General features: G+C 26.5%; 1 non-coding gene across 1 annotated transcript; it reads left to right on the top strand.

Annotated features, from left to right (window-relative positions):
- Positions 1 to 10,266: 10,266 nt before the first annotated feature.
- Positions 10,267 to 10,373, top strand: LOC149519601 (small nucleolar RNA R71). Its single transcript, XR_016341146.1, has one exon. It is a non-coding gene; the product is annotated as a small nucleolar RNA R71 (small nucleolar RNA).
- The last annotated feature ends 13,219 nt before the right edge of the window (positions 10,374 to 23,592 follow it).

Genomic DNA, 23,592 nt, shown 5'->3' with positions numbered 1-23,592 from the left:
CTTGGTTAGAGTTTTAAAGAACAAAATGGTGGAACATTCAAACCAATTTCAAATTTTCATACGAAACTTGTTTGTAATTTAGTTTTATAAATGCATAAGCTTGTACTTAGTTTGTTTTTTGGTCATGCTTTTATCATGCATTCACTAATGGTATTTATATAATTTGTTCTTGTCGTGTGCATAATTTCATAAAACCCCAAATCCATTTTAAATTTTTAAGGATTTGCATGAAAGCCTTTTAAGAAATAATTTGTTCACAAATACCGCTTAGATGTTAAGATATTTAGGAAATTTTATTTCATTAAAAATTTTTATACATTTTCATAAGCTTAAAATAAATTCATTTTGTTAAACCACGATTATAAAAATATAAAATAATAAAAATAATATGATTGGATTTTAAATATAAAAACTGACACCAAAATTTTGCCTAAATGTTGAAGAGTCTAAATGGTCTCTTTATTTTTAAACCTGATTCTTAAATTCATTTTTTATCATCGTTTGCATACGTTTCATTTTTAGATTAATGTCCTCATTTATAATGTATACATATATGTTTGCTCTAGTTATAGATGTTTAATATTAATTATATTATGTTTTATTTTTTACTACATAAAAACTTTTCTTAAAATTCTTTAGTTTTGAACAAATAAAATTAAAATAGCATTTTGTGAAATATTATTGGTGGTACTCTGCCTATATGTTAGAGAGTCATTAATGATTATTATTTACAAAAAGTGTTATTTTATTATTTTAGAAGGAATGTTATGATAAATCTTAAATGAAAAGACTATTTTAGAATTCTACCTTTATATCAGAGACTTGGAAGATATTTCTTTAATTTGAAGATTTTCATAATATTCATAAATAAATGATATTTTTAAAACTAATTTTATTTCTTACTAACAAAGGAAATTATAATTAAATTTCATATAAAAAATTATTCTTTATCCAATACTAAAAATAGCGTATGATTAATTGGTAGTAATTTATGGGTGTTGTAAGGGTGCTAATCTTTCTCTACACGTAACTAACTCCTGAATCCAACCTAATTTTTCATAGACCAAAGGTTGTCTTTTTGATAAACTTTAAACTCGTTTTTATAGTTTTATTAGAAGGATAAACTTTTGGTGGCTAATCACACCTTAAAAAATTTTGGTGATGACTCCTCGTATTTTTCATAATTTTTAAATATTTTATGTCTAGTGATCGAGTTCTTGGACCGATACATTAGGACACAAACTTTAATGTTTACATGTGATTGGTATTTAACTACCAAGTTTAGATTATGAGGAACAACCTATCTATTATCCAGCTTGATTTAATTTTGCAAAGCAGCACGTTCCCAAATGAATTTTTTTTCTATATAAAAGGAACTTATCATCATTGATAACAGTTTCTTGTTAGAATTGTTTGGGATAATTTTTTGTACAAATGTTGTCATGCATACATGAAGCATTACAACAAATTGTACCACATAGTCCACAAATCATGTACTATATTACAACAAGATGCCCTATCGGATCTTTAGCTTTGTCTAGAATCTCAACCGAAATAAACTTGTTTAGATCAAAAGATGTTAGTAGTTTATTATCCTTGTGCAACCATAAAAAAATGTGAACATAAGAAAGCCTTCTTTTTTTAAATTCAAAAGTATAAATAGCTATGAAAAACCATTTAAATAAATTTATGTTTTTTAAATATTAATTTGAAACTTTAAATGTTGTAAGTTATCAAAGATAGCAAATGGTGTCATAAAGTATAAATCTGTGGACTTAGTGCTAGAATAAACTTAGGAGTTGGTATATTTAGATATGATTGACCACCTAATTGAATATGTCCCATTTTAAAGATAAGTCTCAAACTTGATTTTGGTGCCTTTAAAAGGTAGATTCTAGTCTACGAAATCAGATTTTGGGTTCAGAAGTATGGTTATGCATGAGGAAAGTTATAACACTTTCACCGTGCTTATCTAAAAGATAATATTCATTTGATTTCAAATTATCCAAGTCTTAACTATACTTATAATTTTTCTAAATATTTAATGTTGAAAACTAATCATAAAATTACTCTAATAGTTTGGTAGCAATTTAATATAATTCTCTCACCTCAAGATTATTTATAGAGACTAGTGTCCCATTCTGAAGAAACTCCGTCATTGGATTCATTAATATGTTTTTATTTAAGAAAATAATTAATAAAATTTCTCAATAGTTTGGTAAGATTGACTTTGATACAGATCTCCCAATAGTTTGGTAAGATTTCTTTGTAAATTTATTTTTTTAGAAAATGTATTAAACCTTCCAATAGTTTAGTAAGACTTTATTTAAGATGCAAATCCTCTAATAGTTTGGTAGGATGAAAATAAAATATTTTATTAATAATATTTTTTATAAAGTTGATTTATGAAATTCTTCGATAGTATGATAGAATTCATAAAAATTTAAATTCATGAAAAATCCTCTAATAGTTTAGTAGGATCCACAAATTTATTTTGGAAACATCATTTTTTTCAAATAATAAAAATAAAGTTCATAAAGGTATCTACATAGAGTGTTAAATTTTAAAAAAAATAGTGAAAAATAATAATAAATAAAGATAAAATAATAGTAAGTAAAATAGACAAAATGTAAAATAAAATGAAAATAAAATAGATAAAATAAAAGTAAAATAAAATCAAAACGTAAAATAAAAAGAAAAAGGAAAAGAAATTACCTACGATCAGGTCATGTCACTCAACGGTCAAAGCACGAATCTTATTTAGGTTCACGCAGGTTGAACCCACTACCCAAAACAACATTGTCCCAGGTCAATATAAAAACAAAAAAAAAATTATTTTTCTTAGAATCAGCTTCTCCCTTCCTTTCTTTAAAATCCTTTTCTCTACCTCTCTTTCCAAACTTCTCAAATCCAATAGTCGAAAACTAGGTTTTGTCACTAATTTCTTGGAAACTTTCCAAAATTTGACTGAAAACTTCAAGTCTAGCTAGAAACTTTAACCGAAAAATTCAAATCTTTAACCCAAATCGTGATTTTTTTTTAGATTTTTCCAGAAACCCAATTTTTTCAAATAAACCAGTAATTAAATAAACCAATCCTGTCAAAGCACAACCCAAAAACAAATTCTTCAAACAAAACCTAGATTTTACAATAGCAATATCCCAACATAGAAACCTTTTGCACCAAAAAAAAAAAAAAACTAAAATCTCTACCTAAAAATTTTACCAAGAACTAATGAAAACACAACCCCAAATTAAGAAACAAAAACTCAGAATCCCAAATCGATTCTTCAAAAAAACTTAAATGCAAAAAAAACTCTTAATCCTCTATCCATCTTTTTCTCCCATTTTCGTTGATTTTTCGGATGCCCTTTATAGGTCTTTTTCATCAAAATTTTAGGACCTTTATTGAATAGATCAAATCTGCTAGATTTGATTAGGGTTTTATTAATCAAGAAGAAATCAATCCTGTCAAATTTAATCCTATTTACTGCATGATTTGATCTAAGGCTTTGATTATAATCATTTTGTTTCCAAATTCCAGCTTCCTGCAAGCATGATTTTCAGGATTGACAAAAAAATTGATTTCAATTCCTTTCCCCCCCTTTTTTAAAGGTTTTTATAAAATAAACAAAATAAAAATAAAAAATAAAACAATTATTGGGCCATAGCCCACATTAGAGTAACCCAATCAAATAAAGCCCTTAGTTGGGCTCAAAATCTACCCATTAGAATAGGCCTACCCAAAACTCAAAAGGCCTAATAGATGTTTCAAAGGCCCGACGATCCTAATAATAAAAAATTCTATGCAAGCCCAGACGAAAAGGGGTGTCTACAAAAGGAAAAGACACAAAAACTATTTAGTTAATTTTTTTGGTTGTTAGAAATAAACATGCAATAGTTTTTCCAAAATAATGTTGTTTTTCAAGTCATCCATAAGATGACAAAATTTTAACCTAAATAATATACAAACAAAATCTAATTGGTCTTCAGTTCTTTGACCAAGTATAAACTTTCAAGTTTCTTGTGTTTTTAGTCATTTAAGATTGCATGTAAATGTGATAAACATATCTAAAAATCCATGGAAATGACAAATAGCCATTACATCTTGGTAATTTTGAAACGTATATCAAGGGTCGACTGTAAATGATGCAGGAAGTATGATATGCTTGCCATTAGTATTTGCATGATTGTGTCCCCTACAAATTACATATCTAATTCTTTCATACACTTTAGACCTTTTTTGTTTCTAATTCAATTTGATATAATCTAATCTATCACATTCAACACCTGTAAAGGCATCAACTAAGTATTAGTGAAACAGTTTCTCACCTCTTAATAATGAATTTTGGTATGACAGATGTTGTAGAACCATAAATGCAAAGTGTTCTCTCATTGTAACACATTCTCATTTTACTTGTCTCTTACCACCACGAGACCTATACTTATGCCAATTTTATAATCATCTTCATTGTATGGAAATAACAAAGGGTATTGCACCACCATGTATAAGTGATGTAAGCTGCTGATATGTTTAAAACATTCATATTTGTGTTGAATAATTATATCATGTTGGTTGCTCAATTGTTTCAAGTCTCTAACAATTAATCCAGTAATCTCAAGAGTTGTTAGTGATATATAAGTTATATCTTATTCAAATCTATTTCCTAACAGCCTTAATCTAATGTTGATACTTCTAAATCAACTAATATATCTTTAACCATTCTAAAAGCTTAACAACTTAATTATGCTAATCAAGAATAGGTAACAAACCTTGAATCAAATTGCCATTGTCACCCTTAAATTTTCATCACAATTTAAAGAATTCTTTTTCTTTTGAATTTCCTATTTTTTGTCAGAAATGTATAGTTGTGCAAACTAAGGCCTTTGTCCTAATGGTGGAATAAAAGATCCCAGTTTATGATAGTTTTGCCCACTGATTTTGAAAACATATGGACTTGGTTTTGTATTATTAAATGATAAACTTTTGCACCTAGTAAAGCAAACTAGAAAATTACTTTTCAAATTCTAATGTTTTCTCTAAAAATCACAACTGTGCTTTGTATTTCATAATCTAGTAATCTATTTAGGAATTTTTATGTAGGCTTTAAGGTGGGAAGGTAAATGCAACCCTCCTTGCAACATAAAGAAAATGTTGGATTTTGATGCCTCAGGGAAATGTCAACCCTCTTTTCATACCATATCAAAACTTTATGATTGCTGTTTTTCTTATAGTCTGTAAATGCATAAATCAAGTAATAAATAGAAGTATTCCAGTATCATCTCTTCAAGGATTATAGATTGTAATGTTGGACTACTCTTCAAGTACCAATGGCGAGATCTTAAAATCCTATATCTAGACAATTGAAAATTTAGATTTGGTTGCAAAATAAAGAAAAAAAAACTGAAAACAATATAAGTTTGAATCTTGACTTCAACAACTATCAGTTGAGAAGTAAAAGAATATAACCAAAATAATATCTTAAAATAAATGAAAACTTGAAAACAAAAATAAATTTAGATTGTTGAATTGCTTGTAAAGGCTTAAAACAATACTTGCATAAAATAAACTTGTAAAACATGAATGAAAATAACGGTTGAAACTTGTAAAAAAGATAGAGAATGCTTGAATAAATCTTGCAAAATAAACAAATGTTTTGCCAAAATAAAAAATGTAAGAACAAGAATTAAAATTAGAACAATAGCAGAAAAGATCTTGGAAAAAAAAAACTTCTTTGATTGGAATAAAAGAATTTAAAGAAAACAAAGTTTGTTATTGGCAAATCTATCACCTATGCCAATAACGAAAATAAAAAAAAGAATTAAAACTAAAGAGAAAAAAAAAGAATGAGATGAGGGATGATGGAATGGGATGAATGGTCTTTCTATTTTTAGTGAAGGATTTAGCCAAGGGGGGATAAGTTTACAAGATGTTGATTCAAATTTAAATACTAATGGATAAAGGCTATCTTAATCTTTAATGAGGCATGATCGAATAGGACTCCTATTCTTGAGAATGCTTGGCTGAATGGGGTCTTGAAGATGCAATCATCAATGCTTGATGAAATCTTGATAAGACTTCTTCTTAGATTCGGCTAAAATGATTTTCAAGAGCAAGGATTTGAATTTCATCCAACTCTTGAAGAGATAATTCTTTCTCTAAGAAAAATTCTTCAAGGCTAAGCGAAAGACTCATGGCGAGCTTTAAACTCCTTTTAGCCAAATATATTTAACCTCTATTTTGGTGAAAAGTGCATGAAGTCCTTGAATTTGGTCTTGGCTAAATATGATAAGGATTGAAGAGTTATTTGTAAACTAAGCTTTATCATAGTCGAATGGATAGAGTTCTTTTTAGATGAAAAGACTTTTGGTCGATCATACAAGAATCCAAAGTAGCTTTAAATATCACATATGTGCTCGATCTCTTCTTGGAAGTGAGCTAGCCAAATGCAATGTAGAGCCTTATCCAAGCAAAATTCTTTCATGGTTAAGTAAAGAATCACTCTTAAAGTAAATCTCTTTGGCCAATAAAAGAGGAAGTCCATGTGCAAGAAAACTATTCCTTTGTTGCATGGTTAAAGGAATTGAACCAATTAGGTTTGGCAAACCCTTGGTCTTGCTTGGTCACATATGCCTTTGTATGCATGGATAGAATGTTTTCCTTATCCATAAGCTTGAAACCCTAAAAATCAACAAAATTTTAAAATTTAGCATCAGTTTTGATATGTAAAAACATTATATTTTTAGGTGTTATCATATACTCCCACACTTACAAATTTGCTTATCCTTAAGCAAATATCAAATCAACAAAACTAAAAACCATTATATATACTCACAAAGTCAAAAATCACATAAAATTCTAGTTATACACTATTGCATAATACAAAGCTAATATAAAAATAGAATCACAAGAAATTCCTAAAAAATAAGCTCTTAATATCTTATGGTCTTTACACATATACATCTACTCAGTCTTTAATTCATGCATATAACCCAAGTAAAAAAATATAAAACAATTTATCACATTTCAATTCAAAGATAGAATAGACTCCATCTATTCACTTTCCCTTTCCCTTTCCACTAATGTTAAACTTACATACTTGATTCAAGATCACAAGGTCTTTTAGGCTTGTAATGTAAGGTTTAGGTCAAGATAGGAAAAAGGAATATTTAGGCATAAAACCCTAACTTGCTTTCTTGGATTTTCTCATACTTCGAAAAATTTGATAGCTCTTTTTTTTTTTTTTTGAAGCTTTGACTTGTAAAGCATCACTTTATTCACAACATTTTTTTAAACATAGCCATTTTTGCTTTTATTAGGCTTTACCCTTCATTTTGCCCCTTTTTTTTTCTTTCATTCATTCCTTATGCCTCCTTTCCTCCTAAATATATAAACATGTCCATAAAACATAAGTAACCATAAATAGGTTGGGTATAAACAAAAGAAAGAATAATAATAATCAAAGAAAAGACTTATTGGCTTATGATGTGGCTAAACAAAAGAAGGACTAATATATTAGACTAAAAAAAAGGTACTAAGGATGCATCATAAAAAGGTGAGCATGAAAAAGGCTCAAATCGTCTAAAGAATTACTGAGAGCATCTCTTAAGACAAATACAATATAGGATTTCACATCAAGGATTGAATAGATAAATTCTAGAGCATTTATATTCATATCTTAAAATCTCATGCAAATCTATATTTCATAAACTTTTACCAAAATCTTAGCATTTCATTAAAAAAGAATAGAAACATATGCCCAAAAATCATATCCAAAGATAAACATGCTTAAGAAGTCCTTTAAGTTCCACCATATTGATAATCAACTTCATATCATACTTTAGTCAATCTTGAAAAATTTATGCAAAATCAGCTAAGTGTGCATAATAATGAGATCTAGTACATCAATTTGGTTTGAAAGCAAAGATGGGATAAAATTTTCAAAAATTTATTAGTTCAAAAACCCTTCTTGTCCCCCCCCACACTTAAACTAAACAATATATCAAACAAAAAATAAGGGAAAAAGAAATACTCTTAAATTTACTTCTAAGCCAAACTTCTATTTGTTTGAGGCACCATCCTTGCTTCATCTCATCCTTACAAAAATAACTCAAACACAAAAACAAATGTTAAAATATATATATTCTAAACAAAATAAAACATAAACCATGAAAATAGAATTTTGGGTGAACTCCCAAATAGTGTCAGTTTTGGTCAAGCTTGATCATACCTTAATCTAAAAAAATTATCTTACCCTTTTGAAGAAAGTTTATCTTATTGCCTCATTCTCTAAAGTATAACATAAATAGAATTAGTCTTAAGAGGTGTATTAATTCTCCTAATAAGGATAACATACATAAAATTGGAATTCTTCATAGGGTTGACATTGATGAAGCTAAAGGTTACCATTAGTTTTGAATCATAAGGTAAAGAAGTTTTTCTATTAGGTCAGATTCCCTAAAGTTTTCTTTTACCTTTACTGCACTAATATCATCTTCATCTCAATGTACACCATACATTCCAAATACAAACTATAGCTTCTTATTTTTAAATTTAAGGGCAAGGTTAAAGTTATAAACATCTATTAAAGCCTTAATAGTCAATAGGAAAGGTCTCCCTAATAGTAACAGAACTTTATCATCCTCCATGTTTAAAACAACAAAATCTATAAAGAAAGCATATTTACTAACTTTTATAAATACATTTTTCAACATCCATTGTGGTAATTTGGCAAACTAATCAGCAAATTTGAGTTTGAACTTGTCAAGCTTCAACTCTTCTCACCTTAACTGTATAAAAACATTTAGAGGCACTAAATTTATACTAGAACCAAGATTACAAAAAACATTAAAAATTTAAATGTCTAACTTTGTAAGGATCATAGTAAAACTTCTTGGATCATTTTGCTTTCTATGCATAAATTATCAAAGTTCAAGGCTGCACTCTTCTAAAAATGTGGCTTTATTCAATTCTTTTAGCAACTCCTTTTAAATAGGCATTAGGAAAAGTGGTGCTATGTTGAAACACTACCTATACATTATGGTAGTTATTCTTGGCTTTACTTGCATTTTTTTTCTACTTTTTTTTCTTATTCTGTTTCTTGGCTTACTTCTTTTTGAATTGCCCTCTCTTAAACTATCTCTTTTTGAATTGTTTCTTCAGGCTTAGGCTGAATGCTTTATGATAATACTTTCCCTACTTGCAGTAACATTTGCCCTTTTTTAGTTAACCCTTTAATGTATTCTTCAAGATCTTCTTCATAGCCTATCTCAATGTTTTCTCCTCAGGGTTTTCCTCATATATTTCAATATTTTCAGGGATCTCTAGTGCCATGGGGTCAAATTTTTCTAAAATTTCTCTACCAAGTCTCAAGAGCTCTTCATTTTCTAATATTTTCTCTTTTTCCACAAAATCTACCTCAGGTTGTTTCATAAAATTGGAAAGGTTTACCATTATAGGTTCATTCATGAAATCATCTTCCTTCGCAGAATCTTTCATACCATCATCTCCAAAAGAATAGATAGCATTACATCCTTCCTTACTTTATTTTTTGGAGTTAGATTCAGTATTGCTATTCAACGTACCTATAAGGTGATTGGCTATAGCTTGGGCTACTTGACATATCTAGTTTTTAAGGTTTTTAATTGATGTAGTTTGGCTTTGGATGTTGTCATTGTTCGCTTGCATCAACTAAGTTAACATATTTTCAAAACTAAGTTTCTTTTATTAGGGTTGGTTGTAAGTTGTTGGATAAGGGTGGTAGTTATTGTTTTGATTGTTAGTGGATTAGTAGTTTGGTTGGTTCCAAGAAAATTTTGGGTGATTTTGCCATCCAAGGTTATAGGTATTGCTATAGGGATTGTGGTTAGGATTAGCTTGTTGGGTGTATTGGACAAATTCTATCTTAAATTGGCATTTTTTAGTGGAATAGGGGCCTTTACAGATATCACAAGCAACAAAAAGATTTTGGATTTCATTTACATGATTGGATTAGGTTGGGCTCTTAGAGTTTTTAATTTTTATTGTGAAGGTGGTTAACTAAAAGTTGATAGAGGTAACAACATCTATCTCAAATAAATTAGCAAACATTTACTAACCTTCCTTTTTATGCCCCACTGATAGTTGTTAGCATCCATCTTTTCAATTAGCTCATTGGCCTCCTCAGTAGTCTTACTCATGATTGTCCCTCTAACAACTAAGTTTAAGTTGCTTCTCATAGGTGGTTCGAAACCATTGTAGAAAATTTGAATTTAAAGCCACTGGGGTAATCCATTATGTGGGCACTTTTTTAACAATTCTTTGAATCTTTCAAATGCATCATATAATGCTTCACCATCTAATTGTAGAAATGTGGTGATCTTATTCCTTAACTTTACTATCTTGGCTAGTAGGAAAAACTTTGCTAAAAACTTTTAGACAAATCATCCCATATTGTGATTAAACAGGATAGGAGTGATGTCAACCAACTTTTTACTTTGTCCTGAAGAGAAAAAAAAAAAGTCTTAATCTAATGGCTTCATAAAAAATGCCATTATAGCGAAAAGTATAACATAATTTAAAAAAATTAGAAAGGTGAAGGTTAGGATTATCACTTGATAGTTTTTCAAACTACTTAGAAGTTTAGACCATTTGTATAATTGAAGGCTTGATCTCAAAGTTGTTAGCTTAAATAGCTAGCCTTTTAATGAATGGTTGAAAACCATCAAAATTGGGAACTACATAGTCCCTTAAGCTTTTTAGAGTCTTATTATTTGCATTGGCCATTGGTGTTGGTGCAAGTGGTGTTGGTTGATTTTTTCTTCATCTTTTTAATGTTCTTTTGATTTCTGCGCATACAACTAAGAAAAGATCAAAGAAAAATAAAAGCAAATAAAAGAAAAGGAGTTTAGATTATAAGAGTTTAAGAAATCTTTATTGATATTAAAAACACCGCTATAATCCCTAGCAATAACCCCAAAAATTTTATTACAATTTTCTTATAGCCTACAAGTGCACAGATTAAGTAATAAATAAAAGCATTCTAGTATTATCTGCTCATGGATTATAGATTTTAATGTTAGGTTACTCTTCAAGTACCAATGGCAAAATCATAGAATCCTATATCTAAACAATTGAAAATTTAGATTTGGTTACAAAATAAAGAAAAGCTTGAAAGCAATATAAGCAATAAAGAAAAACTTGAAAACAACATATTAGTATTACTGAATTACTTATAAAGGCTTGAGACAATGCTTGCATTAAAACAAACCTGTAAAACATGAAAGAGAAAGATGGCCGAAACTTGTAAAAAGAGATAGAGAATGCTTGAATTAATCTTGTAAAATAAAAGAATGCTTTGTCAAATTTAAGAATGTAAGAATAAGAATTAAAATTAAAACAATAACAGAAAGGATCTTGGAAAAAAAATACTTCTTTGATTGGAATAAAAGAATTTAAAGAAAACAAAGCTTTGTTAATGGAAATTGGTCACCTATGCTAATAACTAAACTAAAAAGAAAAGAACCAAAACTAAAGAGAGAAGAGAAGAATGAGATAAGATATGATGGAATTGGGTGAATGGCCTCCCTATTTATAGATAGGAATTTAGATAAAGGGGATAAGTTTACAAGATGTTAATTCAAATTCAAATACTAATGGATGAAGGCTATCTTGATTTTCAAATAAGGTATGACCAAATAAGACTCGTTATTTTTTATAATGCTTGGTTGAATAGGGTTTTGAAGATGCAATCTTGGTTTGTGATCAATGCTTGATGAAATCTTGATAAGTATTCTCATTGGATTAGGCTAAGATGATTTTCAAAGGCAAGGATTTGAATTTCATCCAACTCTTGAAGAGATAAAGTCCTCCTCCAAGCAAAATTCTTTAAGACTAAGCAAAAGACTCATAGTGAGCTTCAAACTCCTCTTGGCCAAATGTATCTAGTCTCCATTTTGGTGAAAAGTGCATGAAATCCTTCTTGAACTTGGTTTTGGTCAAATATGACAAGGATTAGAAAGTCTTTTGCAAGCTAAACTTTATTATGGCCAAATGGATAGAGTTTTTCTAAGAAGAAAACACTTTTGGCCAATCATGCAAGAGTCCATGGTAACTTCAAATATCATATGTGTGCTTGATCTCCTTTTAGAAATGAGCTAGCCAAATGCAATGCAAGCAAAATTCTTTCATAGCTAAGTAAAAGAATCACTCTTGAAGTAAATCTTTTTGGCTGAATACAATGAGAGTCTATGTGCAAGCAAAATTTTTCCTTTGTTGCATGGTTGAAGGAATTGAGCCAATAAGGTTTAGTACACCTTTGATCTTGCATGGCTGCATATGTCTTCGTATGCATGGATTGACCATTTTCCTAATCCATAAGCTTGAAACCCTAAAAACAATAAAAATAGGCATTAAGGCACTAAAAATCAACAAAATCTTAAAATTTAGTACCAATTTTGATATGTAAAAACATTATATTTTTATGTGCTATCATTTTACCAAATAGACAGGCACATGTTTGGCCTCTAAAATTAAAAGGCTTTGTATATTTTCCCAAAGTTGTTTACAAACAATAATAGTTTAATGCTTTGGTTAAACAAAAAATATTTCAACTATTGATCTAATAATTCAATATATCTTTAAATTGAATCTGATTACTTGAATCAGGCTGTTGGTTTTCATAAATAACTAGTTGGATATGCGAAAAAGGTCCAATAGTTTGGTTGCCTACAAATGGTTTAAGGAAAAAAATTTCTATCAAGGAAATCAGAATATTGTTTGAAAGGGAAGGTAACTTTTTTTATAATCTCTAAACTAAACGTCTTTTGTATCTTAATTATGTACTAGGTTGGTAAAGAAACATATTGCTTGAATGACTGCTATGGATACACATAACATAGGGACAAAAATGTGAATTCATTATAATAGGCTAAGCATAATCATTTACTACACCAATTAATACGACTTACAGTAGCAAATGAAGGCCTTGGTTCAAAGTCATTAAAAGGGATCTGTATATAATTCAATGTAAAAAGTTCATTTAATTAGTAGTACTTAAATTATTTATTTTAAAACACAAATTTAAATAGAAAATTATTGTTATTGAATGAAAGGGAAATATGATAACAAATTATGATTCTTTTTAGTTACCATAGAAATAATGTTAATATAACGAAAAAATTCTAAAATTTTAATCTAAAGCAACAACCATTATATGGATATCCTATAAAAGAAGGTGGATTTTTAAAATCTGAATTTACTTACTTGGGATTGAAAAAAAAAAGGATAAGAATAGCATGAATAGCAATGACCCATCATAAACTTGGTCTTGTCATGAATTTGGTAAAAGAATCACAATCCATGTATTAGGGCTATAAATGGTTGCATAATGATTAAAGGATGAAATCTCATATGGATGGATTGATTTAAATTGTTTTGGTTGCTAGGTATTTTGAGAAAATTTAAGATAATATTGTCAAACATTGTTGTGGATTTAATGAATTTAAGAAAACAAAAAGTTTGAATAATTATGAGGGATTCTCATAAAATGGGTTTAATGAATGAACATGATGACGACTAGAATTTTCTTGCAATTTTTTTTTTTTACAAAAAAGGTCTAACTAGTGGAAATTTTATTTGCTTTCAAAATCCCTTTACATTATTCTTTTAGGCTATTACCACATATCAAAATAATATGTGTTGAGGACAAAAATATACTTCTCAATCGGCTCTTTTTGCCAACATAAAAATGAGTAATACCATTGACAGCCTTATTAAAAATAACATTTGGCTAAACTAATAAACTTCTCACTGCTAAACCATTGATCAAAGAAAAGAAAACAAAAAAAAAAATAGTAATGCCATTTATATTGCAAATTGCTTCTTTTAGGTTTAATAAGGAACCCACTTGGGAGATATACATGCATTTGCAAGAAAAATAAATAACAATTAGGTTTTATCTTAATGATAAAAAAAAGATTCTAAAATCTTCAAATCTCATGTTTAAGTCTCACTATATGATTTTAACTCAATTTTATGTTGGATTTATTCAAGTATATGTTATTTCGTTTGTTAATTTGTGCTCTCATTTATTGATTTTTTATATGAAATGTAATATTTGACTATAATTATAATTTTTTTTTCAACCAAAAACACCAATAGATAATAAGCATATACTCAATAAAAGAGATTATAATAGACATAATTATAACTATACCTATCAATGTCTTTCGAAAGCCCTTTGCCTTTTTAGTTTTTAATTTTTTTTCTTTTTAGTTATTTTTTTCTAGCTCTCTTATTTAACTCAACTCGAGTCACCATTTTTGTCTTGTGAGGCTTGCAGCATGATAGAAGTAGAATTAATACATAGATCAAGAGTTTATGATAATAGGAAATATTAACTTTCATTCCATAAGCTTTTGAGAAACCTTAAAAGTCAGTCATCAACGTACAAAAGCTAGTTTGAGATTATAGCATTTTGGGTCTTATTTTTAACTAAAAAAACATTTTCTAAGCTTAATCATGATCTTTTGGTGATGTTTATTAGGAAATATCTTAGTAGCCAAAATGATGCTTGAACCTATAAATTCAAGTTTAATTTGTCTACTCACAATACATTCAAATATACCAGCTTCCCACATAACCTTTAAAACCTAATGTTGTTACTTGACACACAACAGAGGTCCACTCTTTCTGAACTTACTTATTCGAAGGTATCTTAGAAAGATAACAACTTGCTGCTCCCTTGATTTTTGAAAATGTAATCATATTGTTCACTATCTAAACAGCAATGGGCTCCATTTTAAGAATTTGTAAAAGTGATTAAATTTACGATAAGAAGCTATAACTGTTTTTTATCTATTGTAAGAAAGGCATATAAAGCTCATATTATTCTTATTTTCGTATTATAGCACAAAGATTTTTTGTTCCCTCAAGAAAACTCATATGTTATGATGAAATTCCAAAGAAAAATGAGTACAAAATTTTACCAGCTTCACTGAAGCAACTTCTTTTTGTTTGTTACTTGTTTAGGTTTTATGTTTTTTTGAAATATGCTAGACTTTACGCCTTTTGTTTATATTGTCAAACAAAAGGATTAGATCATAGAATATTTATAAATTGTATCATTTTACCTTATCCCGTATTTCAGAAAAAAAATTGTCTAACTTACATATAATATATATAGCATACCTTGGTAGCAATAGGTTTCTCTAAAGCTTCAAGTCCATGTGTCTTAACATATTTCTTTGAGTTAGAAAGAAAATTGGCCTTCAAAATGAACTATTGCTGCTTCTTGAACTAGTTTATTAAAGTTTGCATGTTTATATAGAGACATGGGTGAACAAAGTGGTTATAGACATAAAAAGCACCATCAAACTGAGGTATTATCATTCGATAGATGATTGTTAGCTTCAAGTATGGCTAGAATGGTAGCTTGGGAATTAGCATTTAGGGTTAGCAAATAAGTTAATAAATGAAAGATTAATTGGAAACCTTAAATGCAACACCAAAAACAAAACTACATATGCATTATGAGTATGAAGATTACCACTGAAGCATCACCATGAAAGCATGTTCAAACAGGGAAATCAGTGAGATGATAACCTAGTAAGTGACCAATTTTTTAGTGTCAAAGTTTGAATTAACCTTAATTGCTAGAATAGAAGCATGTTTGTTAAAAGCAAAAAAAAAAAAAAAAATTACCCATCTTATAAAAACCTTCAGTTATGTCATTTTAAATGATCATGAATCTAATCATTAAGCTATAACATCATTAAAATGAAATGTCAAAAGAAGAGTAAAGTTACACTAATAGAAGTAGAAAAAGAACTAGTAAATTCCAAATACCATCATTATCATAAAATATGTTAAGAGAAACTTATACTAGATAACCCAAAGTAAAGAGAGACCTACAAATAATGGATGAAATATGAGAAAAAAAGGTTAAACAGAGAACAATAATAATAATGATAATGATAATAAAAAAATGGAAAAAAATATTATCATGCAAGAGCATCAAAGCATATCAATGCAAACTTGATAAAAGCCTAGAAACTTATCTCAAGTTCAACCTCTTTTAATTCATTTGTCTTTTGAAATAGGTAATAAATTTGGAGGTGAACCTGAGAAAACCTCCTATAGTAAGCAAAGAGGATGAAAACAAAAGTTGAAAAAAAAATTGAAAACAAAGTTCCAACGAAAAATCAATGTTTGTCACTTTGATAAATTTATGATGCTGAAGTTGGTTGAGAGATTAAAAGTGATTAGAAAGATCAAACGGCAATCAATTTTGACTGGATGTTTCACATGAATTGAATTTTACCTAGTTTAAAGAGATTGGATGGTTGGTTAGATTTATGCATGAACTAATCCTAAATCTCTTAACAGTGCAGCATAAAAGCACAGATCTTTCATATTTACCTTTTCAATTTTTATGGCTTTCATAAACAACTAGTCGGCCTTTTCTTTGTCATAAATTTTAATTTATAAATAGATTGAATGGTGGGTTAGATTCATGCATGCACTAATCCTAAATCTCCTTAACAATGCATTATAAAAGCACAAATCTTTCACACTTACCTTTTCAATTTTTATGGCTTTCATGAACAACTGGTTGGCTTTTTCCTTATCACCTCAAAAATTTCCATCACAACGTATTGATCATTAAGATCATCAATCTAACTTAAGGTAGGACCCAAATTTTTGCAAGAAAAATAAGATGAGATAAGATTCGAACCATTGCTGACTTAACTCACCTTTGGAGTAAGCAACCATCAATCCACCATTGACCTTTGGTTCTCTTCTTTCTTTTTCTCTTACTCATTTCTCTTTCTCATTCTTGTTCTTTTTTCTAGTCTTTCTTTCTTTCTTTTTTTAATCGTGAAGTTTTCAATAGCTTTCTGAAGCTTTAGAACATTATATCATATTTTAACTCTTTGACAATTTTTTTTTTCAAAATCACCCCTTATTTTTTTTTTTTACATTAATGATATGTCCTCTTAATACAATTTGGGGACCATTCATATAGTATGTATAGATTATAGGAAATTGAATTTGCTCTCTTTGATTTAATAGAGTAAATGTATGTATCCTCTTATAATCTTGCTTCAAAAAATGAGTTTAAATATATGAATTAAGGAAAAAAAAAGTTAAACATAATTATCACATTGATCCACTTGTTTCTTTTGAAAAGATTTTTTAATAAAAAAATTTAACATATTACCCTTGGAGTTGACACATATAATAATTAGAATCACACCATCAAATTAAAGCTAAACTGATCAAACTTTTTTTTTTCATTAAATAGGAATAAGGATAAGGATGTGGATGGTGGAATTTGAGCTCTTATTTTACATATCTTTTTAAACTTTTTTAATCATTAAAACAAAGAGTTGAAGACAACTAATTGACCTAAGCCTAACGTTCTTGTGCAACACCACTCCACAACTCGATTAGTATAACTAATGTTAGTCTTAAAATATATTTAAGTTTTATCACATATGAATTTGATTTAATTTTATGTTAAATTTTTTCAATAATATATTATTTGATGGTTGACCTTTTTTATTTAATTCATTAATTTCTTATATGATATATAATATTTAATTGTAATTGTAATTTCTTTTTATATTAATTAATCACCATTATCATATTGATCCACTTCTTTTTAATCTAAGCTTAAAATGCTCCTTTATATATAGGATCTTTTCCTCTCATTCATATATCTTCTAATGTCAAGTTTCCATATTCAAGTTGTAAAATATGTAGATTTGATCAAAATTTAAGATGAAATTGTCCAATTTTTTTGTATTAAAGAATCTATATATTTTTTTATCCATTGAAAATAGAATAGGAAATGAAAATTGTAGCATTCAAACTCTCATTTTATATGTTTTTCTAAGTTTTTTAACTACTAATCCAAAAGATTAAAGATAAAGAATCCATATACTTAATATCAAAAAAAGGCCTTAGTGAATATAAATGATAATTTGTTTACAAGGTTCAATTTTAGGTTTAAATGTCATTTAATTAGCCACTTATAATTTTTTTATTTATTTTTTATTTTTAGGATTTTTTTTTACTTTCTCTTATATTTACTTTCTCTTATAAAAATTCCAAAAGAAAAAAAAAAAAGAAAAAGAAAATTGTGAATTTTTAATTTTTCCTCATATCAATTTTTCCTTTTAATTTTTTAGAAAAATATTTTTTCATAAAAATGTTGCAAAAAGGAAAAGAAAGAAAAAATAAAAAAAGAGATAATTGAAGTTTTTTTATTTTCTTTATTATAATTTTACCTTATTTTTTTCTAAATATATATTTTTCATGAAAATTTTCAAAAATAAAGAAAATATAAAATATCAATAATGAAAAATCACCAGTGAATTAATAATAATAATAATAGTAATAATAATAATAATAATAATAATAATAATAATAATATACTTAAATTTGTTCTCGAATAATCCAAATGAAGTGTTGAATTGATTACCAATGAGAGAAAAAATAAAAATATAAAGGTTTTCTTTTATACATTATAATAAATAAAGATTAAAATTTTTAAAATGTATAATAATAATAAATAGAAATATAAAATACATAAAAAATAAAATAATCTCATTAAAAATTATAATTTTATATTGTTCTTATGTTTCATTATTTTCATAAAATATTTATGATATATAATAAATTGAAAAGATCATACAATTGATTAACTAATTTTAAAAAATTACAATACTTTTACCATAGCATGAAAAGTCAATAACGAAAAGAATAATCACAATATATTAAATATTATATTAAAAAATTTTAAACTTTTAATATTTTTATAATATTTCATAAGCATTAAAATTAAAATAATAATAAATATATTAAAAATAAAAAATTGATGAAAATGATTAGCCCTAACATAGTGATGGTCAAATTCTAGTAAGGATTATTTATATAGGTAAATGTAATAAAAAATTTTTGATACAAAATAAGTGGTAACCTAAGATAGGGTAAGGATTGTAGATATTAAGATTTAAACTCTAAACTTGCAGAATATTTATTGGTAACTCAAAATGTTATGCATCTCACATTAGATAAAAAATGTTCTTCATTAAATGTAATAAAATTTTTTTGATACAAAATAAGTGGTAACCTAAGATAGGGTAAGGATTGTAGATATTAAGATTTAAACTCTAAATTTGAAGAATATTTATTGGTAATTCAAAATGTTATGCATCTCACATTAGATAAAAAGTGTTCTTCATGTTTCAAAACCAACATTTTTTTTTGTATCATTTCTATTGCCTTATTGATTTTTCTTACAATTTAAAAGTAATTATGCCTTCATATTTTGTAGGAGAAAAATACCAAAAAAAAAAAGACAAAATCTACTTTTGAAACATGAATAGAAAGCTTCAATTGTCCAAATGATTTCTTAATGAAATAAATACTAAATACATGATAAATTTTTTATTACTATCTTTATAGTTTTTATATTTTATTAAAAGAATTGATAATTAATAATTCATTGGAGATCTTAAGTCTCATTGAATTTTACTTCTTTATTTACTTTTATTTAAATATTTTGATTTTGAATTAAAGTAATTAATTTATGATTTAAGATTTTATGGTATAGCATATGTGGATTGTCTTGATTATGTAAACATATTATCTAAGATAACTTTAATTCATTTGAAAAAACTATATAATTCTTTATTATCGGTTAAAATGCTTTCTATTTGTTAGGTGTTTATACATAAAATTATATATGATTATTCTTAATGACATGACAACTTGCATGAACCAATTAATAATATGTGTTTGCTTGTTTAATTGAAGGGATTCGCAAAACTAACTTCTACCTTCCAAATTTTGAAATACTATTTTGTAGCATGCATGTAGTATCAAGAAATTGATTTGATATTCTTAGGCTTCATTTGAATGGGCAATGAGATTAGTTGCGGTAAAATTAAAAATAAAAATAAAAATTATTGTAATTGCGATTGAAAAAAATATATTTTAGCTACAATAAAAAAAATTAATGAAAAATTTATGCTAGCTTTACTTTATTGGAGTTGGTATTTGAATTCAACTTGAAGTACGGTAAACTTAATCACATTATACAAAAAATACGGTGGAATTTAAATGGAGACTTAGTTAGAACTTTAAAATTTATTAACGAAACTAAACTTAAATCAACTATAATTCAAGTAATGATAAGAGGAACCAGAATTTATGAAATATGAAAATTACCACCCAATCTTGACTCCGCATCAATTTTTTTTTTAAATAATAGTTGTATGATGCAGTTATCAAGCAATAAATGAAAATATATATTTATCACATTGATAGACGTAAGTTATTATATATATTCAAAATTTTTTATGGTGGTGACGATGCTTTTTGTAGTCATTCTTGTGCCCTTGAATCTTGAGATTCACGACTCAATTTAATTCTCATGTATCTTCTCTTATCAAATTATTAATTTCCACTCCAAAGAATTAAATCTTTCCGTTTCAATGGTAGATGTGTTTATCATTCTATTATCATATGCCATGAGTTACTGATGTATACTTGAAAATGTTCAATAACGTGACGTTTTTAGCCTAATAGTTATTTCTGTTCAAAGGAAAATTTTGAAAATTAAACTTATAGTAAATTTATTATTATCCTTTTCGATCATTAGCAAATACTCCACTAAACTATGCATTTATTTCGTTTTATTTTACGGAATGAAGTTTATGATATATTATATAATTAACTTTTTTGCCAATAATTTTTTTTTATTAAGATTAGCATTGTTTGTCAAGTTGTCTACGTATGTAAAGAAAGTGCGGATCTTTTTTTTTTGCGAGTATGGCCTACAGTAGTAGTTCTAAATAGATGAATTTGCATTATTCTCATGATGCTTTGTTTAGACTTATGCAAGATGATTGATGCATATTGCAAGTCTTAAATCTTGTATTATTTACGTGATTTTAACCGCTGCTATGCATAAAAAAGTATAATTAATTTTTTTATTAATTAATAAAGTTGATTAAATGAATAATTAAAATCAATATAAAAATATTAATACTTATTTATGCTATATTAAATAGACCAAAACTGATTGAGTTTGATGTGATTATTTATAACAAGAGTAACTGAGTTTAACGTTACAAATTAATTGATATTAAAATTACATAAAACTTATTAAAGATATCAAAAATATATAAAAGTTTTCATTTTGAACTATTTTTTATACATTATCAATAAAATTTTTAAACTTTATAAATAAAATTAAAATATTATCACGTATGCTTTTATTTATTATTTTAAATTTTAATAAGTTACGTGATAATCATTTAACTCAATGATAGAGTAAGATCATCTTTTTGTGATATGATTTGTTTTCAAGAATAAAAAATTGAGTCTCAAACTTTTTAGTTTTACTTAAGAAAATTGGTATAAAAAACTATTAAAGAAACAAAATTAATATAACTTTTGTTTCTCTTCCACCCACGCAATGGATACCACAAATCTGGTGGAGAATAATTAGCAGAAAACCTGAAGCTAGTAATTGCAAGGAAAAGAGGACGTTTTTCCTTTTTTTTTTTTAAACTATCCGAACGGAGACTCACCCAGGTGAGTTGGTTTAACGTTGGCACCACGTTCTCCTCCGTTCACTCCATTTTCGGACTCACCCCCCTTTTTCCTAACGCCACCAAGTCTCACCTTTCCCGGACCCACTCGCCCCCAAACGCTGTCCCCATAATCCCACCAAATCTGCTCCGTCTTAAACTTTCATTTATATCTCTTCCACTCACTTCATGCCACGTAAGGGCTTTTGCGTCATTTGGATGTCAAAACCTTAAATTTACAGAAACACCCCGCGACGTGCCTCCCTTCCTTCTCCCGCCTTTGTCGTATCTGTGTTCACAGTTTAGACGGGAAGTTGAAAATGTACCTCCGACTCCAATTTTATTCCGATTATAATAAAATAAAATTATTTTATTTTATTTTATTTTACATTTAATATATATAAAAATTATGATAAAATAATTTATTTATTTATCAAATTTATTTTTTAATTTATAAAATTTAAATTATTAATATAATTTTTAAATATATAATTAGACATATAAACTTAATTTTATGAATTAAAATAATTTATTCACTTGATAATAATTGGATAATTCTATACTAAAAAAAATTAATCTCATTATAATTCTTATTTTTTTTGAATAAAAATCAAATATAACATAAAATAATTATTATCTTATCTTATCAATAATTTTATATATACTTTAAGGTATTATTTGCCATATCACTTAAAAATCATTTCCACTTATAATTGGCAGGTTATAAAAATAAATTATTAATTAAAATTTTTTTTATTTCTACGGTTAAGAACATTTGAAAAATTAAAAAAATACTTTTTATATAATAATAATAATTATTATTAAAGAAAGTCTACAAAGGCTGCAAGCTTGTAAAACATTAAAAAAAAAAAAGGTGTCTATTCAGACAATTTTGTTAATTTTAAATTAAATTATTTAAAATTAAATTAATTAAAATTTGTTATTTTATTTGAATATGTTAGTTTAAAAAGCAATTGATTGAATTAAATTTAATTAATTCGATTAATTTTTTTATTAATTGAATAATGATACATGTAAGTTAATTATATTTTAAACTCTTAACTTCTCTTATTTAAAATAAATTAAATAAAATCATCTCACAAAATTTTAAATATTAAAAATATTAAATTAAAAACTCTAATAATTTTTAAAATAAAATAATTTATTTCATATATTTTTAATTTTAATTTTATTATATATCAATTAAAATTTTTGTTTATTTGATTTTTGAATTGAATTAATTAAAAATTAAATCTTTTAATAATAGATCAAAATTAATTTAATAATTAATTGATTAATCACATTAAATTGATTCAATTGATTTTAATTTAATTCAATCTATTAATTTAATTAAAATTAAATTTTAAATACCTTAATTTAAGGGTTAAAGCCTCTACAGTCTAGAGTTTAAACTTAAAGACTAAAGCCACAAAACAAATTTCCTTTTTTGGTTCTGCCAAACAACCCATAACTCTTAAAAAATGGATTAAATAAAATGAAAATAAAAAACAGCAGCAGCTATGACTCCTATTAAACTATTCGATTTTTTAAAGCAAAAACGAGGATTGATCATAAATAGAGTCGAAACGAGTTATTGCTCACTCTTAATTCAATTTGATTTTATATTTATTAAATTTAAATTTAATTTGATATAAAAATATTTTTTTATTATTTTTTTAAATTTAATCTGATTTGATATTATATAAATTATAATAGATATGATTCAATTTAAAATTAATAAAAAAAATTTTTATAAATATAAAATATTATTTTTTAAAATATAAATATTTAAATATATAATTATATAATATATAATAATATTTTTATATAAAATTAAATCAGATTAAGTTAAATTTATTTAAAATCTAAATTCAACTCCACCTTAATTTTTTTTTAAGCTTATCCGATTCGACCTCCTCTCTTGGAGCTCAATTTAAAAAAAACATTTATTTTATTCAAAATTCATCAAAAGCGGATTGAATTGTTAATAAAAACGAATTTAATACAT

Source organism: Durio zibethinus, chromosome 3, assembly GCF_047325235.1.
Source record: "Durio zibethinus cultivar Kanyao isolate XHJ-2024 chromosome 3, ASM4732523v1, whole genome shotgun sequence".
Lineage (NCBI taxonomy): Eukaryota > Viridiplantae > Streptophyta > Magnoliopsida > Malvales > Malvaceae > Durio > Durio zibethinus.
Note: the sequence above shows the minus strand (reverse complement) of the source record. Positions and strands in the feature narration are given on the sequence as shown.